Source organism: Choloepus didactylus, chromosome 15, assembly GCF_015220235.1.
Source record: "Choloepus didactylus isolate mChoDid1 chromosome 15, mChoDid1.pri, whole genome shotgun sequence".
NCBI classification, from domain to species: domain Eukaryota; kingdom Metazoa; phylum Chordata; class Mammalia; order Pilosa; family Megalonychidae; genus Choloepus; species Choloepus didactylus.
Window position 1 is genome coordinate 69,318,730 of NC_051321.1, and position 25,359 is coordinate 69,344,088.

A 25,359-nucleotide genomic window follows, 5' to 3' on the forward strand; every position below is an offset into this window, starting at 1 on the left:
TCTTACATAATCACAGTACAATTATCAAGATGAGGAAATTAACATTGATGTAATAGTATTAACTAATCTATATATCTTATTCATTCCATTTTTCCACTAACGTCCTTTCTGCATTTAGCTGTCATGTCTCCTCAGTCTTCTCAATTCTGGGATAGTTGCCTCGGTCATTTTTGGTCTTCAAACTTGACATTTTTTAAGAGTACTAGCCAGTTACATTGTTGAATGTCCTCAATTTGGAACATTTTGTCTGATGTTTCCTCATGATTGGAGTGAGGCTGTGTATTCTGGGCAACAGAAGTTGATTCTGTGTCCTCTTTGGTACAAGGCTGATCACTGGTGAGGTGAACTCAGATCTCTTGGTTAAGGCAGTATCTGTCAGGTTTCTCCACTGTAGAGCTATTATTTTTTCCCTTTGTCATTAATATCTTCTGGGGAAAAACTTTGGAACTCTTAACTTTTCTGCTGTGTATCATACATTAGTCAATTAGTTTTAGAATCCATCAGTGGTTCTTGCCTGCAACAATCATTACTGTGTTGTTTGACTAATGGTGATTTCTGTTTCCATTAGATCCATCTGTTTCCATCAGTTCTTCTAGATTTACTAACTAGAATTCTACTGTAAGGGAAATATGTTCCTTTTCATGTACTTATTTATTCATTCAATTAATTATTTATGTCAGTGTGGACTTACAAATATTTATTTTTATTGCCCATATTCTCCTAGATTTGGCCACCAGGACTCCTTTAGGTTGGCTCTTGTGTACATTTGACATGTACTCCTATCATTTTTTTTTACCACTTCTTTACATTCTGTCACCATGGGATGTTCCTGCTGATTTTGTGTTTTTTTCCTGTCCCAGCCCAGGAATCAACCATTTCTCCAAAGAGCCCTAGTTCCTTTTGTGGAGGAATGGTATTCAGAAAAAACAAGACCTTGGTGCTAGTTATGCTCGTTACTACTGGGTGTCATTGCTTTTAGGCCCTTTCAGCAAACAGAAACTAGGAAATATATATAATATATACTAATCCTTACATATACACACATCTGTACACACCTATTTATTTCTTTAAGCACAAGTGTTAGGAGACAGTCTAGCTAAGGAAGATTACCAATAATATCTCATATCTTGATAGTAGGCTTGAAAATGGATTTTTGTTTATTTTAGTACAACCAGCTGTGATCATCAGGTGTTGATGCTTGCAGCACTAAATGTGAAGTCCATGGCCTCTTTATCCTTATGCAAATAAACCCTTAGCTTTGCCTCTTTCATTTATCAAACATTTATTGAGCATCTAATTAGGTTCCAGGCACTGTGCTTATTAATGTACAAGACCTTTATACTCAGGGGTGAACTCCTTCATTTCAGGAGGGAGGGACTCGTAGAAGTGCTGTTCCCAGGAGGTGAGGGGCTTGCACATAGTGTGGTCGTCATAGGGCATCATGCTGTTGTGTCCGCCCACGTGGTGGATAAAGGGCTCCAGGAGGACTCTGCGGTCTCTGGCCCAACTTGCATTCTTGCCATACTGCCCCACTTCCGTGGTTTGACAAATATACATTGCTTTGGGGGCCAGTTGCACATTGAGGGCAGAAGGATGCAGCACATGGGCCATGAAAGGAGTGCTGGGGAAAAGGTCCTGGCAAGCTGAAAGCCAGTGAATGGTCAGAGCCTGATCAGCATATTCTTCTGTCCTATCAAAAATCCAGCAACCTTTTTTGCAGAAATGGAAAAGCTGATCTTCAAATTCATTTGGAATTGCAAGGAGCCCTGAATAGCCAAAACCATCAGTGGACTAGCATTGAGAGTCCAGAGATAAATCCACACATTTATGACTAATTGATTTTGAACAAGGATGCCAAGTACATTCAATGGGGAAAGAATAGACTCTTTAACAGATAGTGCTGGGACAACTGGGAATCACCTTGTGTTATGAGGTCACCTATTCTGGATAACAAAACCAGCCCAGCCCCAGCAGCGAACGCCCATGGCTCCCAACGGGAACTGGGTCCCCGGGCCTCCAGATTTTGGCCAGCCCCCTGGCAGGCAGCACAGGTGGCTGAGCCCTGCAGCAGTGGCCTGGCACCAACCGCTTGGTCCAGTTCCCAGCACTGCATACTGGGGTATGGATCAACAAGATGGTGGCAACTGAGCTGTTTAAAAAACATTTTTTTTTTTTACTTAGAGAAGTTGTAGGTTTACAGAAAAGTCATGTATAACATTCATGAAATACAGAGTTCCCATATACTACCTTATTATTATCAACACCTTGCATTAGTTTGGTGTATTTGTTACAATTCATAAAAGAACAATTTTATAATTGTACTATTAACTATAATTGTACTGTTATCGTCCATTTTTTACAATAGGGTTCACTGATGTGTTGTACAGTCCTTTTTCAAAAACTTTTTATTCTAGTAGCATATATATAACCTAAAATTTCCCTTTTAACTACATTCACATATATAATTCAGTGCTGTTAATTGTATTCACAATGTTTTGCTACCATCTCCACCATCCATTACCAAAATTTTACAGTCAACCTAAATAGAAACTTGGTACAATTCAAACATTAAGTTTCCATTCCCTACCCCCAACCTGGACCCTGGTAACTTATACTCCAGATTCTGACTCTGTGAGTTTGCTTATTTCCTATCAGTGAGTTCATATGATATTTGTTCTTTTGCATCTCTTATTTCACTCAGCATAATGTCTTCAAGGTTCATCCACGTCGTGTATCAGAACTTCATTCCTTTTATGGCAGAATAATATTCCATTGTATGCATATACTGTATTTTTTTTAATCATTCATCTGATGATATACACTTGGATTTTTTCCATCTTTTGGCAATTGTGAATAATGCTGCTATGAACACTAGTGTGCAAATATCTGTTTGAATCCCTCCTTTTAGTTTTTTAGGGTATATATCTAGAAATGGGGTTGCCAGGTCATAAGATAATTCTATACTTAACTTTATAAAGAACTGTCAAACTGTCTTCCACAGTGGGTGAATCATTTTACATTCCCACCAATAATGAATGATTGTTCCTATTTCTCTACGTCCTTTCCAAAATTTGTAACTTTCCATTTTTTTAAATAGTAGTCATCCAGTCATCCTACTGGGTGTGAAATAGTATCTCATTGTGGTTTTGCTTTGCATTTCCCTAGTAGCTAATGATGTTGAGCATCTTTTCATGTGCTTTTTGGCCATCTGTATATCCTCTTCGGAGAAATGTCTATTTCAAGTATTTTGTCCATTTTTAATTGGGTTATTTGTCTTTTTGTTGTTGAGTTGTAGGATTTCCTTCTGGATATTAAACCCTTATTGGATATATGGTTTCCAAATATTTTCTCACATTCAGTAATTTTTTTCACTTTCATGATAAGTCCTTTGATAAGCAAAAGTTTTTAATTTTGAAGAGGTCCCATTTATCTGGTTTTTCTTTTGTTGGTTGTAGTTTTGTACTTAAAATCTAAGAAACTGTTGCCTAACACAAGAGCCTTAAGATGCATCCCTACATATTCTTCTAGGAGTTTTATTGTCCTAAATCTTATATTAAGGTCTTTGATCCATTTTAAGTTAATTTTTGCATAGGGTATGAGATAGGGCTCCCTCTTCATTCTTTTGCATATGGATATCCAGTTCTCCCAGCACCATTTGTTGAAGAGACTGTTCTTTCCCTATTGAATGGACTTAGCAGCCTTGTCAAAAATCAATTGAGCAGCTTTGTTCATTATACTTACAGTATTATGCTACCATCACGTAGTATTGTGCTATCCATTTCTGGACCTTTACAGTCAATCCTGTTGAACATTCTGTACTCCTTCAGCATCAAATGCCCAATCTCTACCCTCTTCCTATCTCCTCATAACTGGCATTCTTGACTTTCACTCTCAAGAGTTTGTTCATTATAGTTAGTTCATATTAATGAGACCATACAGTACTTGTTCTTTTGTTTCTGCCTAATTTATCTCAACATAATGTCCTCAAGGTTCATCCACGTTGTTGCATGTGTCATGACTTGATTCTGTCTTACAGCTGTGTAATATGCCATCATATCTATATACCATAGTTTGTTTATCCACTCTTCTGTTGATGGACATTTGGGCTGTTTCCATCTCTTGGCAGTCATGAGTAATGCCACTATAAACATCAGTGTGCAAATGTCCGTTTGTGTCCCTGTCTTCGTTCCTCTGAGTATATACCTAGTTGTGGGACTGCTGGATCATATGGCAATTTTATACTTTGCTTCCTGAGGAACCGCCAAACTATGTTCCAGAGTGATTGCACTATTCTGCATTCCCACCAACAGTGAATAAGTGTGCTATTTCTCCACATCCTTTCCCAGCACTTGTAATTCTCTGCTTTTTTTGATACTGGCTATTCTAATAGGTGATATCTCATTGTGGTTTTGATTTGTATTTCCCTAATAGCTAGTGAAGTTGAGCATCTTTTCATATGTTTTTGAGCCATTTGTATTTCCTCTTTGGAAAAGCATCTGTTCATGTCTTTTGCCTATTTTTAAACTCAGTTGTTCGTCTTTTTTTGTCATTTTAGGATCCCTTTATATATTCTGGATAGGTGGTTCTCAAATATTGCCTCCCATTGTGTAGGCTGCCTTTTTACTTTCCTGACAAAGTCCTTTGATGTGCAAAAGTATTCAATTTTGAGGAGATCCCATTTATCTATTTCTTCCATTGCTCACGCTTTGGGTGTAAGGTCTAGGAAACCACCTCCTACCACAAGATAATTTAAAATATTTCCTTACATTTTCTTCTAGAAGTTTTATGGTCTTAGCACTAATGTTTAGGTCTTTGATCCATTTTGAATTAATTTTTGTATTAAGTATGAGATGGGGGCCTCTTTCATTCTTTTGGATATGGCTATCCAGTTCTCCAAGCACTATTTGTTGAAGAGGCTGCTCTGTTCCAGTTGAGTCAGCTTGACTGCCTTATCAAAGATCAATTGTCCATAGATGAAAGGGTCTATTTATGAACACTCAGTTCTGTTCCATTGGTCAGAATATCTGTCTTTATGCCAGTACCATGCTGTTTTGACCACTGTAGCTTTGTAATGTTTTAAAGTCAGGAAATGTAGTCCTCCAACTTCATTCTTCTTTTTCAAGATGGTTTTGGCTATTTGGGGCCCTTTACCTTTCTAAATAAATTTGACAGTTGACTTCCCTATTCTGCAGCGTGGCTGTTGGAATTTTGGTTGGAATTGCTTTGAATCTGTAAATCATTTTGAGTAGAATTGACATCTTAATATTTAGTCTTCCAGTCCTTGAACATGGACTGTCCTTCCATTTATTTAGATTTTTTTTTAATCTCTTTTAGCAAAAGTTTTGTAGTTTTCCATGTGTAAGTCCTTTACATCCTTGGTTAAATTTATTCCTAGATATTTGATTCTCTTAGTTGCTATTTTAAATGGAATTTTTTTCTTGATTTCATCCTCAGATTACTCATTATTAGTGTATTGAAACACTACTGATTTTTGCCTGTTGATCTTGTACCCTGCCATTTTGCTGAATTTTTTTCTTATCTCTAGTAGCTTTGTTGTAGATTTTTCAGGACTTTCTATATGTAGGATCATGTCATCTGCACATAGTGAAAGTTTTACTTCTTCCTTTCTAATTTGCATGCCTTTTATTTATTTTTCTTCCTTACTTGCTCTGACTAAAACTTCCAGTACAATACTGAATAACAGTGGTGATAGTGGGCATCCTTATCTTGTTTCAGAACTTAGAGGGAAAGTTTTCAGTTTTTCATCATTGTGGATGATGTTAGGAGTGGGTTTCTCATATATGCCCTTTATCCTGTTGAGGAAGTTTCCTTCTATTCCTGTTTTTCTCAGTGTTTTTGTCAAGACAGGATGTTGGATTTTGTCAGATGTCTTTTCTGCATCAATTGAGACGGTCATGTGGTTTTTCCCCTTCATTCTATTAATGTGGTGTATTACATTAATTGATTTTCTTGTGTTGAACCACCCTTGCATACCTTGGATAAACCCCGCTTGATCATGGTGTATAATTATTTTAATGTGCCGTTGAGGATTTTTCAAGTATATTCATAAGTGAAATTGGTCTGCAGTTTTCTTTTCTTTGGTATTAGGATTTTGTTGACCTTATAAAATAGGTTAGGTAATATTCTCTCCTCTTCAATATTTTGGAAGAATGAGCAGGATCGGTATTAATTCTTCTTGGAAAAGTAGGTAGAATTTACCTCTGAATCTGGTCCTGGGCTTATTGGGAGATGTTTGATTACTGATTCAATTTTTTTTTTCTTTTTTTTTGGAGAATGCCATTTTTTTTAAATTTTGAAATAAATTCAAAGTTATAGGAACAGTTGCAAAAACAATACTAACCCCATACACAGAATTCCATCATACCCTGACCCCCCTCCCCCGATAGCCCAATCTACCAACTTTAACATGCTGTCACATCGCTATTTCTTTCCCTCCCTATCTGTCATCCATCATCTATTGCTCTGTCTTCTGAACATATGAAAGCTAGCTGCACACATCCTTGAACATACACTATAGTTCACGTATGCACTTCCCATAAACAAGAACATTCTTTTATGGAATCCCATTAAGCGCAGCTAAGAAGTACAAAAGATTCAACAATGATACGAAGCTTACATTCTATATTTCCTTTTCCTTATGTCTCAACTGTGTCCCTTTGAGCCACCTGTCCTCTATCCTCCAATCCCATCCAAGTTCATCCTTGGCATTCAATTGTCACCTATTTAGACTGTCTTTTTTTTTTTTTCAGTTGTGGAAACATATATACAGCCTAAATCTTCCCATTGCACCCCCTCCCTAGCAGGTTTTACTTACAGATTTTATGCTGTGTCCTCGGGCATTCCTCCCAATTCAGGTTGGTGTATGATGAGTGGACGGTCTTGTTTGGTCCTCGCAGTTGTTCTGGATTATTTACTAGTTGTTTCTGTTTTTTTTGTAGTTGTTCCAGGGGGACTACTTAGCTTCCACTCCTCTCTATGCCGCCATCTTCCCCGTCCACTGGTCTGACCTGTTTTTAATAGTGCATTTGCTATATTCAAACAAGAGCTCAGATTAACTCCTTGATTTGGCATTACTTTGACACAGCTAGCAGGTTACCTGCGTGTGTGTATGTATGTCTGTATGTATGTATTTATAGTGGGTTAAAATTCACGTGACATAAAATTGGCCATTTTAAAGTGCGCAATTCATTGAGACTTACTACATTCACAGTGTTGTGCTGCTGTCACCACTGTTTAGTTCCAAAGCATTTTCGTCACCTCAGAAGGAAGTCTTGGACACATTAAGCAGTTATCCCCCTATGTATCCTTCCCTCCTACTTGTGCTTTCTAATTCTATGTATTTGTCTATTGTGGATCTTTCATAAAAATGTAATATGTGACCTTTTTAAGTCTAGTGTCTTTCACTTATGTTTTTGACATTCATCCATGTTGTAGCATATATCAGTATTTCATTCTTTTTTATAGCTGACTACCATTGTATGGATATGCCACATTTTGTTTAACCACTCATCCCATGATGGACATTTGTTTTTACCTCTTGGTTATTGTGAATAGTGCTGCTGTGAATATTTGTGTGCGAGTTTTTATTTGAGTACCTGTTTTCAGTTCTTTTGAGTATATACCTAAAAGTGGAATTACTGGGTCATATGGTAATTCTATGTTTAACTTTCTGAGGAACATCCAAGCTGTTTACATGTAGCTTTTGCCATCCATTTTATTCTCTGACTTGCCCCATCTCCTTTTTTGCCCCCTCCCCACTCCCCATCCTCATTTTAGCATATGCCCTAAGAAGTCAACATTTTGATCTCAGAGCCCATGAACTCAAGCTTCTGCTTTTTACTTGTCAAAGGACCATATTAAAGAATATAAATATATCAAAAAACTAATGAACATATCAAAAAACTCTAAATAGTAAGTGATTTTATCAGTCCGGGTATCACTAGAAGAGCAGATTCCACCTCAGGTATTTATAGCAGAAGGAATTTGATGCAGGAAAATTTATAACCTAGGTAATGAAGGAACTAAGAGCCAAACTGGAGTTGGTGAGGTAATTTACAGATTAGCAGCAGGCAGCCAATACCAGTATACCACTCCTTCCAGCTGAGGAAACACAGGGACATGGTAGTGTTAGAGCCCAGGATCCAGGAACATTTAATAGAAGCTAAATCCCTGGAGCACTCACAGTTGCTGCCCAAGAAGCCACCCAAGGCAAATGGGACCTGGGAAAAATATCCTGGCTTCTCCCTCCCCTAGTTCATTTTTCCATCCTCCTCTCCCACCCCCAGTGTCTTCTTTTGGTTGAACCTAGTGAGAAATCAGCTGACCCAGGAGCCCCCTGCAAAGACAGAACAGAGGAGGGAAAGAGAAAATGGACCACTGGGAAAACAGACCTAGGACCAGCGCTCAAGTATAGACGAGTTCTGAAAGTTAAAAGAAGAGATATAATTATGGACCAATATTTCTTTCTTTTTTCCCTTGTATTATCACATTGGCTTGAATACTCAGGACAATTTTAAACAATAGCAGTAAAAGTAATGAGCTAATAAATGTAACCCTTTACATAAGGCTGATAGATTGTGAATGAAAAAATTCACCCATTTGGCATATTTTAAAAAATACTGTGGTAGTTCAGTTTGCTAATATTTTATGTTTAGAATTTTTACATTCCTATGAGAGTTGCCTATAATTTCAGTTTTTTGTTTCTACTTTTTGTTTTATTTTATTGTTTGGTTCTGTCTCAGGCTTTGGTATCAGGATATTCTGACTTGGTAAAAATGAATTGGGAAGCTTTCCATCTCATTACTCTTCTCTGAAATGAATTCATATTTAAAACATTATAATTCTATGAAATATCTTATTGGGATTGGGAGGGGTGTAATTGCACTGAATTTATACATAAATTTGGGAGAATTGATTTTTTAACTATTAAGTCTTATCCAGGAACATGGTATACTTTTCTATTTAGGTCTTCTTTCATTTTCTTATTAGGTTCATTTGTACATATTTTATAGTTACTTTATTCTTTTTTGATGCTTTCATGAAGAGCATCTTTTTTGTAGAAAATTAAATTTGGAAGCCCAGTATGATCCATCTCCCTTTTCTTTACCTGTCTGCCCTGCAAAACAAAACAAAAGACAACAACAAAACACATAGAAAACTCTGTAAAAACTGCTATATTTGAATAGGAAGTTTTTCACTTTTTCTAGAGGCGTCAGCCTGCATATCAGTGCTAAAGGATAAAAGTTGTTAAAAAAACAAAAACAAAAACAAATACCAGCCATAAAACTTCACTTAGTTGTTCTTTTTAAACTTTAACCAAAAAGGTCTGAGGACTAAGACTTACCAAATACAAGCCTAAACTTTTCCCACTAAAGAATTTTGGCCAAAAAAAGTGGGGATGTGGAGGGAATATTCTTTGAAGCTACCCTTAATGCCATGTAATACAGATATTTAGTACCCAGAGAGGTAATCTGTAAGAACTCTGCCACACAGAGAAAATGAAATATATAATTATTAAAACTATCCACTTCTCTTTTCTTCTCCCTATGAAAGCATGTATAGGCGGCTTTCAGTTACTGGAAATAATTATGCAACTCCAACTTGTCTGTTGTTGAACAGGGTTATTAATGAGTGTTGGTCAAGAAATAAGCCATGACTTGGCCTGTTAAAATGCTAAGGTTGCCAGTTTTTTGGCTTTCTCTAAAACAGAAATCACAAAACCATAAGGCTGATTATAACTAAACCATCTATTTTCTTGGCTTTGAGACCTCTACCTAGAGTAATGGTACTACTATTCATCTTAGAAACTTGGCATGAGGTTTAAGTGAGTTCTGTCAAATTTGTTTTAAAATAAAAAACTCCTAGTACAAAATTAAGGTGGTACACTTGATGCTATATCATCTTTAAATCCTATAAAGCTTTAAAATCTTGATTCCAGAAATGGTTCCCTAAAAAACCTGTCTGCAACAAGTATCCATCAACAGATGAATGAATAAACAAAATGTGGTATCTATACATGCAATGGAATTTTTCTTCTACTGTAAAAAGGAATGAAATTCAGATACATGCTATGTGAATGAACCTTGAAGACATCATGTTGAGTGAAATAAGCCACACTCATAAGGACAAAAATTGTATAATTCCACTTATATGAAATACCTAGAACATGAAAATTCATAGAGATAGAAAGTGGATTACAGGTTACCGGGGGCAGGGCAGAGGAGGAATAAGGAGTTAATGCTTAATGGTGTAGTGTTTCTGTTTGGAGTAATGGAAAAGTTTTGGTGATGGATGGTGGTGACAGTGGCACAGCTTGTGAATGTCATTAATGCATTAATGATACTAAATCCTATGCTTGGAAGTGGTTAAAATGGGGACTCTTCCATTGTACATATACTATCACAATTAAAAGGAAACAAACCTGGTTTTAATACTTAAGTCACACTTTAAGTGAAAGGAACAATTAGCGAGTCCTTCCTAAGCACCGGGCATTATTTTAGATGAATTTTTAAAATGTAATCTTCACAAGAACCCCAAGTGGTTGATATTTTTGCCCCTATTTTACAGAAAAGGAAACTGAGACTTGCCCAAGATCTTATAGTTAGGAAGTAAGAAGACTAAGATTCAAATAGTCCCTCTGAAGCTTTTTGTTTATGCACCAATTCCTTATGTGTTTCTACCAGATGTACTGGGATTACAATGACAGACAGGGTGCAAAGATTAACCATCCTCCGATGTTAGAATTAGGAAAAGATTTCAGACTTCATCTAACCCAACTTGCTCATTTTATGAATGAGGAAACCAAGGACCAGAGGGTTAGCTAACTGTCTTGATGAAGTGTCTTAAGATTGCAGAATTAATTGGTGAAGTTGGAACAAAGATGAATACTACAACCGTTTTGTAGTCCATTTTTAAGCTTGTGTAAAAGGCTGAACATTAGTAATGAGAGGCAATAGAAGATGCTAAACCAGAGGTTTGTGTTGCATATAGAACCAATCTTAAACCACAAAATAAGCCTGAAATTTAGAATCTGTTTACCTTGTGTATCCCAAAGAATGAAAGTAACAGTTCTGAGTTATTTAGGACACAGTTGATAAGAAAATCATCCAGGGCTATTGTATGTTTTGCAGACCTGTATTTGACTTGGAAAACAGATTCTAAGGTGCAAAGAAAATGAAGGCATCTGATGACCAGAGTACCTTTTCTCACCTTGTCACATGATGCTTTTTGGCATTTTTGGCATTTTTTGATAGCCACTGCCATGCCTTCTGAAAGCTCTTTGTCAAATGTGAAGATTGATGTTTCTGCATTTCTCAAACTCTATTTTTGATTAGTAGATTAAGCTATCTAAATATTGTTCTAAGAAATTGACTTCTTTTTAACTCTTTAATTGACTCTGAGTTTTAATTCCTAACTCTACTACTTTTGAGCTCTATAATTAATCTTGAGCAAGATACTTCATTCCTCTGAAATGTCTTCTTCTCTTCCTCAAAGTGTGGGTAATATATAGAGTCAACTTCTTAGGGTCATTAAAGATTAATAAGAATACTTGTAGAACAATTAACACAGAGATGGGCAAGTATTATGCCCTCAAAAATATGTTAGCTCTTATCATTGTGGACTATTGACTCTGTCTCTGAAGACTGGAAAATAATAATTGTCAATTTTAGAGGGTTACACAATGACTTTGGTACTTTCTGAATATTTCTAAATCTAAATCCTTGACTTAAGAGGTGAACTTATAGTACTAATTTATTTTGTCAGGTATTCAGGAGACCTAAATTTAAATGCTGTGAACAAATAAAACAGTTCTTAATGGATCTTGGACTTGATAGAATTAAAAATATGTTCCTGATGACAATATATATTATTATTTAAAAATGATATCTGATATAAAATAAGAACATAAGAATAAAATAAAATAAAAAGTTCCATGGAAAGACTGGGTCACAGAAAGTGAGTAATTGTGCTATTAATAAAGGTAGGCAAGTCAGAAGAAATAAATTAGTATTAATAGATCTCTGAACCTGGAATGACTGATGTGAAGGAAAGCAATTCATTTTGCAAATTAAGATTCTAGATTGAAGAAAAATGTTATAATTATAGTAATAGGATGTTTGGAATTAAATTATGAACACATATCAGTTCCTATTGAGCACTTCTATAGACGGGAACTGTGCTAAGTGCTGGAAATATATAAAGTAAGATAGAGTTCCTGCCCTCTAGAAGATTATGATTTTGTCAGGGAACAGACATAGACAGTGATAAAAAGTCATAAAATTGTCCTCAAGTTTTTTATTGCTAATATAAATTACTTCAAATTTAGTGGCTTAAAACGACATAAACTTATCTTCTTACAGTTCTGTAGGTCAGAATCTGATATGGGTCTCATGGTCTAAAATGAAAATGTCAGCATGGCTGTGCTCCTTTCTGGAGCCTCTAAGGGAAAATATGTTTCATTTCCTTTCCCAGTTTCTAGAGGGCACACACATTCTCTGGCTTCCCCATCCTCCATCTTCAAAGCTAGCAGCGGTGGGTTGCATTCTTCTCACACTGCTATGTCTCTGCTTCTCTGCATTGGGAAAGACTTTAAGGATTCATTTGATTTGATTGGGCATATTGGATAATCTAGGCTGTATCTCCTCACCTCTAGGCCCTTAACCTTGACCATCGCAAAGTCCCTTTTGCCACGTAAGGTTACACAGTCACAGGTTCAGAGGATTATGGTGTGAACATGTTTGGGAACCACTTTTCTGTCTACCCATCCAAGAAACAAAGGAAGAATAGAAGTTGAATGTTAACCCTGTTTGGGGGTTCAGGAAAAACTTCCAAGAGGAGATTGGCTGCGTCTTGAATTGGGTTAAGGGTAGGTGGGGAGTGTGGAGAGGTGTCTGCTGGATGCCTTAAGGTGAGTGAGGGAAAAGCATTTGAGTTAAGGGGAACTGTGTAGAGTATACATGGAGGTGTGAAATAGCTTGGCTTTTTTGTGTGTTTAAGCAGCTTTATTGAGGTAATAATTTTTTTAAACAATTTATTTAAAGGAACCGTGAATTGCTTCAAGATGTAGTATGAGATGGTGGAAAGGGAGAGAGAAGGTTTTGATTGTGGTGGAACTTCGCGTGCTGTGCTTGGTTGTTTGAGTTTATCATATAGGCAACGCTATGCCTTTGAAGTATTTGAAACTGGGGAGTGACATCATATTTCACTTTGGTTGGATCATTCTGGCAGTTGTCTGAAGGGGGAATAAGAATGGAGGTAGAGCCAGTGAGAAGGCTGTTGTTAGAATTCAGGTATCTTTATGTATAATTCAGTTGATTAAGTTTTTGGCTTAGTTGCCTGGGTCATACTATCGGGGATAGGGGAATACAGAAAGAAAGGCTTGAGAGATGTAAGGTAACAGTAATATTCCTCGCCCTTTCCCTTTACTGCCTTCCCATCTCCTGGAAAAAAGAAAAGAAAATGAACTTTGTAGAAAAATAACGTAAATTCTTTCTTTTCCTTCTCTAAAAGAATCCATTTAGCATCAGTAAGTAAGCAATACAGTTTTAGGTTGAACTGTTAGATTTTTCTATTCCAAAGAGCAAGCTTTTTCTTTTTCCCTTTGGCATCCATTCTGCTGTTGCATAATGTTGACCGGCCACATAGTTTGCCTTTTCCTGCCCTATGGCTTTCAGTTCTACTAAATGATTTAAGAAATCAGAGCATTTAGAAGTCTGTTCCAGTTTATGTTCTCTTCCTTCATTATGCTATAGTAATTGAGCCAGTTTCTGGCTAGCCAAATAGTCCATTATTCAATTTAATGGACGGTATAATCTTCACCACAGAAGAAACTTGTTACTTGGAGATATAGAAAATACTCCAGGAGGGATGATTGCTGATTGGGAGTGGAATTTACATGTAGACATGTCGTTTTTTCCTTGTGGATATAGAGCTGTAATGTGTTATATAGCTAGGGAATTCCAGCTATTTTGAAAGATGAGTTGGTGGTTGGTCTGGTAGCTGAAAGGTGACATAATGTGCTGTAGCATATGTGCCTGAATAGATTCTGTTCACCATCTGGACTGAGTTCTTCATGCACTGCTTAAAACTACGGAATGTTTAAATAGCAATTGTGCCTTTCAGTTAAGATTGTATGCAGTAGGGAATAATTAATATAAATCTACTTAGCCTACTTCAGGGCAATTGCATGTCTTAGAGTAGACCATGCCCCATATCTCAGTCAAAAATATAACTCAAAGGGACCAGTTGCTTAAATATGTACAGAATTTGTAACTAGGGGGAGCTTAACTGTTTGAAATGGACAGAGGTGAAGGAAGCATGTTATTGTGAGAATAATTAACAGTGCCAAATGGTGTCTGAGTGTGTGAAAAGGAGAAGTTTAGAGTCATGTATGTCACCAGAAGGAAAGTAGAGATTAAAACATGGGAAAGGATAACACAGTGAATCTTGTGGTGGACAATGTCCGTGATTAACTGTACAGATAAAAAAAAAAGTTATGTCATGAACAAGAGCAGATACACAACACTATTATAAAGATTAATAATAGAAGGGTATATGGGGAAAAAATGTACCTATTAAAAAGTATGGACTATAGTTAACAATAATTAAATAATATTTTTTCATCAACAGTAACAAAGATACCACACTAGTACTATAGGTCAATAATATGGGAGAATTGGGGTTTTCTTTTTTATTTTTATTTCTTTTCTGGAGTAATGAAAATGTTCTAAATTTGATCATGGGGCTGTATGACAACTATGTGATGATACTGTGAACCAGTGATTGTATACCTCAAATGGTTTCTATGCTGTGTGAATATATCTCAATAAAATTGCATTAAAAAATACATATATGACCCCAAATCTGTCTAGGGGAATGGAACACTTTTAATCAAATTATAATTTTGATTTGACTGTATCTGTGGGTTTTAGTATCAAATTTCAGCTTTTTTATCTCTAACATATTAAGATTTATATTTGAATTCTGAGTCTGCCTTTTTTTTTTTTTTCCTTGAGTGACCTTGGTAAAATCACTAAAGGTTTCTGAAGTTTAGTTTCCTTATCTGTTAAGTGAAAATAAAAATTCAGAGTTGTTCTAAGAATTAATGAGAGTATATGAATAGACAGAAGTTTGTTCAATTTGGGAAGTTTTGTACTGGTTGTTTCATCTTCCTCTTGTTACACTCTTGACTTTAAATTTAAGACAGTTGTTAGATATAAGATCAACTTTAAAAAATCCTCTAAGTGGATATAGAAAATGTCAAGATTCTTAAAACAAGTTGTATGATCTATTTGAGTGAAGTTCTGAAGATGAAAAAAGAGTATTGGGAAATAAAGAGTAGCTAATTTTGAACTGGAGAAAAAAAAACAAGAAAAAATAAAAATGACTGATTCATTTTTAAAACTTTCATCTGTTTCTGCATAAAACAAAATTACCATAGTAACTTTCTTTTTTTTTTCCTCCTTTTTGGTTTTTATTGGGATTTTTCAGATACCATACAATTATCCAAAGATCCAAAGTGTACAGTCATTTGCCCCTGGTACTCTCATACAGCTGTGCATCCATCACCACACTTAGTTTTTGTTCAATTTTTAGAACCTTTTCATTACTCCAGACAAGAAATAAAGTGAAAGATGAAAAAAGAAAAAAAAGAAAAAAAAAGGGAAAAAAAAGGAAAGGAAACTCAAATCCTCCCATATCCCTAACCAACCCCCCTGAATTGTTGACTCGTAGTAGGTACAGTACATTTGTTACTGTTTATGAAAGAACATTGAAATACTACTAACTGTAGTATATAGTTTGCAATAGGAATATATTTCTTCCTTATATGCCCCTCTATTTTTAACTTCTAATTGTATTGTCATACATTTGTTGTGGTTCATGGAAGAGATTTCTAATATTTGTACAGTTAATCATGGACATTGCCCACCCTAGGATTCAGTTTTATACGTTCCCATCTTTTGACCCCCAACTTTCCTTCTGGTGACATATATGACTCTGAGCGTCCCCTTTCCACCTCATTCACGTGCCATTCAGCACTGTTAGTTATTCTCACATCTTGCTACCGGCACCTCTGTTCATTTCCAAAAATTTAAGTTCATCCTAGTTGAATATTCTGCTCATACTAAGCAACCACTCCCCATTCTTAAGCCTCGTCCTATATCTTGGTACCTTATATTACATGTCTATGAGTTTACATATTATAATTAGTTCCTATCAGTGAGACCCTGCAATATTTGTCCTTATGTGTCTGGCTTATTTCACTCAGTATATTGCCCTCGAGGTTTTGTCATCAACCCATTTTTTTTTTTTTTTTAAGATGGTTTTGTTTACACACCATACATTCCATCCTAAGTAAACAATCGATGGTTCTCTGTATGGTCACATATTTATGTGTTCACCACCTTCACCAGGGTCTATATAAGGGCATCTACATTTCTTTCACAAGGCAAGGGGGAGAGTCAAAGAAGGTAGAGAGGCAAAAGAAAGAAGAAAAAAAAATGACAGCTAGGAAGCAGCAACAAGAAATGAACCTTAAATCAAAGTAGAGTAGAGTCAGACACCACCACCAATGTCAAGTGTTTAACATGCCTCCCCTACCCCCTCCTCTTATCTGCATTTACCTTGGTATATCGCCTTTGTTACATTAAAGGAAGCATAATACAATGATTCTGTTAGGTACAGTCTCTAGTTTACGTTGATTGCATCCCTCTCCCAATGCTTCCTCATTTTTAACACCCTGCAAGGTTGACATTTGCTTGTTCTCCCTCGTAAAAGAACATATTTGTACATTTTATCACAATTGTTGAATACTCTAGATTTCACCAAGTTTTACACAGTCCCAGTCTTTATCTTTCCTCCTTTCTTCTGGTGTCTCACATGCTCCCAACCTTCCTCTCCCAACCATATTCATAGTTCTGTTTGTTCAGTGTACTTAAACATTGCTGTGCTACCATCTCCCAAAATTGTGTTCCAAACCATGCACTCCTGTCTTCTCCTATCACTCTGTAGTGCTCCCTTTAGTATTTCCTGTAGGGCGGGTGTCTTGTTCACAAAGTCTCTCATTGTCTGTTGGAAAATATTTTGAGCTCTCCCCCTTATTTGAAGGACAGCTTTGCTGGATATAGGATTCTTGGTTGGCGGTTTTTCTCTTTCAGTATCTTAAATATATCACACCACTTCCTTCTTGCTTCCATGGTTTCTGCTGAGAGATCCACACATAGTCTTATTAAGCTTCCTTTGTATGTGATGGATTGCTTTTCTCTTGCTGCTTTCGGGGTTCTCTCTTTGTCTTTGATATTTAGTAATCTGATTATTAAGTGTCTTGGCGTAGGCCTATTCAGATCTGTTCTATTTGGAGTATGCTGCGCTTCTTGGATCTGTAATTTTATGTCTTTCATAAGAGATGGGAAATTTTCATTGAGTTTTTCCTCTATTATTGCTTCTGCCCCTTTTCCCTTCTCTTCGCCTTCTGGGACACCAATGATATGTACATTCTTGTACTTTGTTTCATCCTTAAGTTCCCGGAGATGTTGCTCATATTTTTTCACTCTTTTCTCCATCTGCTCCTTTGCGTGTAGGCTTTCAGATGTTTTGTTCTCCAGTTCCTGAGTGTTTTCTTCTGCCTCTTTCATCTCTTGTGTTGTGCCTTTCATTTCCATAGATTCTACTAGTTGTTTTTTTGAACTTTTGATTTCTGCCTTATATATGCCCAGTGTTTTCTTTACAGCCTCTATCTCTTTTGCGATATCGTCTCTAAACTTTTTGAATTGATTTAGCATTAGTTGTTTAAATTTCTGTATCTCAGTTGAAGTATACGTTTGTTCCTTTAACTGGGCCATAACTTCATTTTTCTTAGTGTAGGTTGTAGTTTTCTGTTGTCTAGGCGTCTGACCTCCTAGGCCACCCCAATCAGGTTTTCCCAGACGAAAACAGGCTCAGGTCACAGAAGGAGGAAATATTCAGTATCCGGTTTCCCTGATGGTTTTTCTTAGAGGACTGACACATTTGTGCTTTTCTGGCTGGCAGGTACACCTGTCCGCCTGTCACGGCTGGTGTAAGAGGGTGTGTCCTGTGGGTCTCCTCCCCCCAGGCTTTAGGGTCTGGTTCCTAAAGGCAGGCAGTAGAGCTGGGCCCCTCCCTTTCCTCTTGGGAAGCTATGCCCCCTCCAGAGAGGTTATCTGCATATCCATAAGTTCTTTGTTTTTCTGACTCTGCTGATCAAAGTGTTTTGATTTTAAAATGGCTGAGGCTTTCTTTACTGCAAAGCGCTGGGAGCTGAAAATGGCTGAGGTTTTCTCCAGAGAGAGAGAAAGGGAGAGAAAGCTCCCAAATTCACCTGTCAGCCAGAGATAGCACCCGATCCTCTGGGCTCCCCATCCTGAGACAGATATGTCCCCCGACTCTCCCAAGGTCAGTTGTCACCAAAAGCCTCTGTCTGCTTCTTGAGCATTCGCTGTCTGTATTGAGCAGTTAACATTAAAACCCCAGTTGGAGCTGGGCTGAGAGAGTGCTGCTCTCTAGCACTGCGAGGCTTCCATGAGGGAGGGGCTCTCGACTCTCGGCTCTCAGCGCAGGTCTGCAGTTTTACTTACAGGTTTTATGCTGTGATCTTGGGCATTCCTCCCAATTCAGGTTGGTAAATGATGAGTGGACAGTCACTTTTGTCTCCCTGCAGTTATTCCAGGTTATTTACTAGTTTTTTGGTCATTTATGAATTGTTCCAAAGGGGGATTAACAGTCTTCCACTCCTCTATATGCTGCCATCTTAGCTCCCATAGTATCTTTCTTAAATGCTATCTGTGGAATCTTTGCAAAGCCTCTTATGTGAAACTACTTGACTCTGAATCACTTTGGTATTTTAGTAATTAACTTCTCTTGTGCAGGTTGCAGGATAGACATGCCTTCTTCAAAACTCTGTTTTATAGTCAATAATAATGAGGTTCTAAAGAACTTCTATATAAGGGACTCTGATCATTCATCTCTTATTTTTAAGATCTTTATATAATCCCAGTGAGTTTAGGAATTAATATTCATGTTAAAATCCATGAAATTAGAATTGGGAAAAATGAATCTTGAACTTTATACTAGGTGCTGAAGGTATCAACCCCTTTTTGTAATATTGTGTGTCTGCACTATGGTTGGTCATAATACAGTCTCAGAAGATTGTTATGGGAACTCCCTAAATTAGCAAGACGACAATTTCAGCCTCTTAAATAGAGAGTTTAGTCCATTCTCATTGTTATTACTAATATTCCATATTTCATTGCCTCTAAGAAACCATCAGTTGTAAGACATACCTTTATTTTATGTACCAGTAAATCATTAAACTGTGAATAATGATTCATTCACAATTTTTTTTATGATTATTGAAAAACTTAGGCATTTAAAAAGATTATATATCACTCTTCAACACACATAAAAAGGAAACATGTAAGTGAAATAAACTACTTGAGGTAACCTTAAAACTTCTTCCCATTCAGAGCCCAAGACTAGTGAATCTTTTTTTTTTTTTTTACCCAGAGTTGTTCATGTACATGTTTTTCTATTCATATCATCCTGTGTTAGAAAATACTATACTATTGTCTCTTGAATTTTCTTCCAAGCTTCTGATGTTCTGCACTTTTTGATGCTGGCACTGTCTTGAACATGGTGTTAGTGGAATGTTTTCAAACAACAAACAGTACTCAAATTTCCTCCTAAAATAGACTTTACATGGTTTATTTAAGGAAATGATGGGGTTGCAGTTGACCAGATATGTCAAGGGAAATAAAACCAAGTACTTTTTTGCACAATGACAGCTATGTCACAATTGATCTTTTATTGTCAGAGCTTGTAAAATTCCATTGAAAAGGAAGTGCATTTATTTTTCAGAGATGTTAAATATGTAAAAATGTCTTAGTATTGATGAAATATAGTATTTGTGTTTTTTTAAGAATTGTGGATTTTTAAAACAGCTTTATTGAGATATAATTCACAAATCATACTATTAACCCATTTAAAGTATATAATTCAGTGGTTTTTAGTTTATTCACAGAGTTGTCCAACTATTATTACAATCAATTTTAGAACATTTTTACATCACTCTAAAAAGAAAACCCATTACTCATTATCAGCATTCCCCATTTTTCTTTAATTTTTCCAGCCCTAAACAATCACTAATCTACTTATCTCTATGGCTTTGTCTGTTCTGGATATTTCTGTCATAGAATCATACAATATGGGGTCTTTTGTGACTGGCTTCTTTTTTTTTATTTTTTTAATTCAGTTTTATTGATATATATTCACATACCATACAATCATCCATGGTGTACAATCAACTGTTCACAGTACCATCATATAGTTGTGCATTCATCACCCCAATCTATTTTTGAACATTTTCCTTACACCAGAAAGAATCAGAATAAGAATAAAAAATAAAAATAAAAAAGAACACCCAAATCATACCCCCCATCCCACCCTGTTTTTCATTTTGTCCCCATTTATCTGCTCATCAATCCATGCTACTGGATAAAGGGAGTGCGATCCACAAGGTTTTCACAATCACACTGTCATCCCTTGTAATCTACATTGTTATACAGTCATCTTCAAGAGTCAAGGCTACCGGGTTGGAGTTTGGTAGTTTCAGGTATTTACTTCTAGCTATTCCAATGTATTAAAACCTAAAAAGTGTTATCTATGTAGTGCGTAAGAATGTCCACCAGAGTGACCTCTCGACTCCATTTGGAATCTCTCAGCCACTGAAGCTTTATTTTGTTTCATTTCGCATCCCCCTTTTGGTCAAAAAGATGTTCTCAATCCCATGATGCCAGGTCCAGATTCATCCCCAGGAGTCATATCCTGCGTTGCCCGGGAGATTTACACCCCTGGGAGTCAAGACCTGGAGTTTTAATACTCTTTTTGCCGATGATTAGGTGTGTAACTTTGGACAAATTGCTAATACTGCTGGACTTCAGTTTCCTGTGAATAAAATGAAGGTATTGGACTAGATCCACAATTTCTAGAATTTGAGTAATGTGCAGATCCTTTTAAAGAGACATTGTTCCAAGTGTTCATTTAACTACATTGCTTTTGTTTTGTTTTGTTTTCAAATTTTATACTTAGCCATAGTATGGATCAATATAAGGCTGGCGAGAAGCTCCCTCTGCCTATATAGTCTGGGTAGAACTATAAAACCAAAACAAATTTACAAATGGAGTAAAAAACAAAACCACAAAACCAACCAATTAACAGCATTACTCTGATGGATGATAATGACTTGCTGAAACTAAAATGCTGCTCCTAATGTGAATATGATATTCCCTGCTACCCCAACAGATTCTTTTGTATTGGCCTGCCTTGACTACTGTGCACGAGATGATAATTTAGTTCTCCTACCAGTTTGTTTCTATTCAAACTATTGTAAATTTTTTATTCAATGCATAATTATATCATTTGGCCTTCACTGGCTCAAATATTGCCTAACTCTCTGCTTTTCTCATTAGCCTAGGATAGTGAGGGAAATTAATGACTTCATATGTTTGTAACACAGTTATCACAGATATCCTACACAGTTATAAAGAATTCATCCAGATGACCCAAATTTTAAAGATTTGAATAATTAAAAAAGGTACACAATTTAAAACTTATAGAGAACTCATAAATTCTTGAATCTGTAACTGAAGACTTGGGCTGTGGTCCATATCAAGAACACTGAACCAGATCAGACCACTAAGATCTTTTTATGATTCTGTAACTAGGAAGTTTTTCCTGTAAGTAATGATAATAGTTATACACACATTTTAAGGTATCTTGCCTTAAACTGGGGAAATGTATTCATAAAACTAAGCAAAATTACTGAGAACTTTAAAATAGGCAACAAAACCCATCTTTCATCTAATTGCAGTACGGCACTGGTTCGCAATGGGGGGCAGAAAGGGCAGTTTTGTCCTCAAGGGACATTTGACACTTGGAGACATTTTTGGTTGTCAGCGTTTGGGAAGAGGAGGTGTGCTACTAGCTTCAGTGGCTAGAGGCTAGTCTTATAGTGCATAGCTCCCCACAACAATAATTTTCCAGACCAAAACATCAGGAGTGTCAAATTTAAGAAATCCTGCTTTAGGGCAATGCAACCAACCAAAAGGTTAGTTTAGATAAAGAGAACAGTGTGATAAAACAACACACAAAGGGAACAGTGTAATTAACCCATGAGCTTCAATTTATGAGTGTTTTTCCCTTGCTTCCCTTCCTAGACTATCTGTCCTCCCAGAATTATTTTAAAGCAAATCACAGACATTATATTATTACATTTGTAAATATTTTATAAATCTGTTTTTAAATGAAGGTAATGAGGATATTATCTTAGATGTAGACTCTTGGGGAATGGAGTCTGTTGGAAATAAGGGGATAATCCAGTGCCTTTCATATAGTGAGCACTCTACTAAGTATTTATTAAATTGAAAAATTTAATATAAATGATTGTGTGAAGTACCATTGCATTTTTAATATGCCAGAAAGGCAATTTGCTCATTTTAAAAATAGCTTTTGTGCCATCTTTAATTTTAGCATTGGATTAAATCACAGGCTGGCCCCAAGGCTGCTCTTCTCTTTCCTCCTAGCATTTTACTAATTGATAACTTCTTTTGGCCTTTTTCCCAAGTATACATCTGTGGCACCTGACTCTTGGAAAACTTACTGCTTTTGTTCCTCCCTCTTAAATATTTGGAAGTTTAAAAATTCTTAAAGCTTATGTAAAGATTTGCATTTTAGAAAGATAATATTGGTTATATTGAAGAGGATAGACAGAAGGCAGGGAGAAGAGGGTTCTGCAGTTCACACTTGGAGAAGTAGTGAAACAGATGGATTCCACAGATTTTTAGGACCTAGAATTGAGGATTCAGTGACTGAATGAAGGAGGGAGGAAGGAATCAAGAACAACATTCAGGTTTGTAGTTTGAACAACTAAATGATAGCACCGTTTCCTGAGAGAAGGAATCCAATGGACAGAGCAGACTTGTGAGAAAAACACTCTTTTATGTGATTTTCCAATTTAGTAGGGAGTGTGTAGGGGAAGAATCTGCCCACTACTCTTGACATGGTGTTCTTTTGAACCAACTGTTATACTTGAGTATTGCTGTGATTTTCATTCATGCTTTTAACTGGGCTCTGCAAGAAGAAAATCAGTTGAGCCTACTTGCCCTCCCAGTTCTTCATGATTTGCATGTTTTGTGAAGTCCTTATCTATACCAGAATTTTTACCTGACATTTCCATGCCAGAGGTGATAGAAAAGATGCCTTGAGGGAAATAGCAATCATAGTTGAGCATATGTTGTAAGAGAGTGCTCCAGTCACCCAACCACTCTCTACCTAATTGTCTTTTATAATCTAGAAGCCATAGATGTTTGACTGACTTTGGTGATAGAAGCCCAAGTCTTGAAGGAAAATGACTCCTAGTTTTCCTTGTTCCATGCACCTCGGAATTCACTTTCTAAGAAAGAATACTTTGCTAGCATGACTTCATCTATGTTAGTTTAGAATAGGTATTTAAAAACTTTCAAAAGTGATTTTAATGTTTAATCTATTTACTAGTTAAATTAGATTTTCTTTATGCAAGTTAAAGACCATAAGGAAACGGTAACCAGTGGATAACAATTAGGAAAATAATTTCTAAATAAAAATGCTTTTCTTCTCCCCTGGTCTGTCCCTATGTCTCCCCACTTCCATTAACTGTTATCACTTTTCAAAACAACAAAAACACGAACATTACAAAAGTTCGAGTTTCAACTTCCACCCATCACCAACCATCATTACGTAATGACTCTTGGAGTTCTAATATTTTTTTCCTTCTTGGCATTGTGGCAAATTTTAAAGACTGGGAAGAAAAGTACAGTAGACAGTGTACCTTAACTTTATTGCTTCAATTATCATCAGATAGCCTTTTGGAATTCTGAATCTTGGCCTGCCCCTTGATCTCAGTATTGGATTTCAAATATGATTTTAAAAAGAAATCTAGATGCTTCCAGTTAAAGGTAGTGGGTTGAATGTAAGGTCAGCAATGGTGTAATCTGAAAACCTCACCCTGCAGCACCTTTCAAAGTTACAAAAATGGACAGAACCAGATGCCCCTGAAATAGGGGTGAGCTAGCCACAGGAGAAATTCACCAAAAGATTGTCATGCTGTAGCTGTAGGGCTACTGTTTAAGGTCTCAAAGTGCTGGCACCTTTGTTGAGAAACCCAAAGAACACCTGTGGAAGACACAGGCTATTCATGTAATTGTTTCTTTGAGGAAGCTTATAAACTGGAGACATGATCCAGGGCGGCGGCTAAATCGAGACAGATCTCCTCTATTCAAGTGGGGATATGCAGCAGTATATATAAGTAGAGAACAAAGAAGGCATAATGCCAGGGGCATAGTAAATCACAGACTTGAGAGGTATTTCAGTGGTATGCACATAGCCTTTCTTAATACACTTTCCTGTGGTCTTTGCACAGAGACCCTTAACTATTGAGTCACAATACTACGTTTCAACCAGCGTATTCAGCCCTGTGTACCAGTCATGCTCTATGCATTCAGTACTCCCTATTCATAGAAGATTAATGATGGGTTAGATATTCCTGGAAGGAAGGCAGGAACAAGATATAACAAGCAAGGGGGGCAAGGTCTGCACAAATGAAACAATTTATCCTATGCTCCATCCCTGGAAATCTTGATGACCTTTACAATCTTATCCTCCAATCTTCCACGAGTAGGCTTGAGTCAGGCTTGCATTAATATTATACAGCAGCAGCAGAAGGTGCAGCAACTGCATAATATAATGCCTAATGTAGATAATATCTGAATGAATGCATGCCACCAGACAGTGGGAAGAGACTGCAGCCGTTCAAGGAAAGGATTCTGGTTTAGAGAATTGATAGCTTTTACTTATCTAGACATTTCATTAAGTTCATTAGTAATGTTCTTCATTTGATCCAGAACACATACACAACATTCAGTTTTAATGAAGGCACATATATCCCTTGTGCAGCAGTTAATGTATCTAATACCATGCAATTTTGAAATACAGTTTTATGGATTTGTTGGGTTTCTCCTGAAAGGAGTTGAATGGCTCATCTACCTTTGTTTCATGTTCTGACTGTGTGATGTGCAAGGCCTTGTACTTGATTTTCTATTCTAATTATTCCTCCTTGGGGGCTGTGCTTGTTTGAATCTGTAATGTACCCCATAAAAGTCTATGTTCTTTTAATCCACTCTTGTGGGAGCAGACCTATTGTGGGTGGGGTCTTTTGATTAGGGTGTTTACATGGAGATGTGGCCCACCCAGTCATGGGTGGAACCTTTTGATTAGATTATTTCCATGAGA

At 36.6% G+C, this 25,359-nt stretch overlaps 1 protein-coding gene and 1 pseudogene across 3 annotated transcripts in view; one reads left to right on the forward strand and one right to left on the reverse strand.

The window, feature by feature from the left end:
- LOC119510721 overlaps positions 1–2,113 on the reverse strand; it is a 30,638-nt pseudogene extending 28,525 nt beyond the window's left edge.
- Positions 1–25,359, forward strand: part of MCU (mitochondrial calcium uniporter) — a 215,609-nt gene that overhangs the window by 82,286 nt on the left and 107,964 nt on the right. The window lies entirely within an intron of this gene.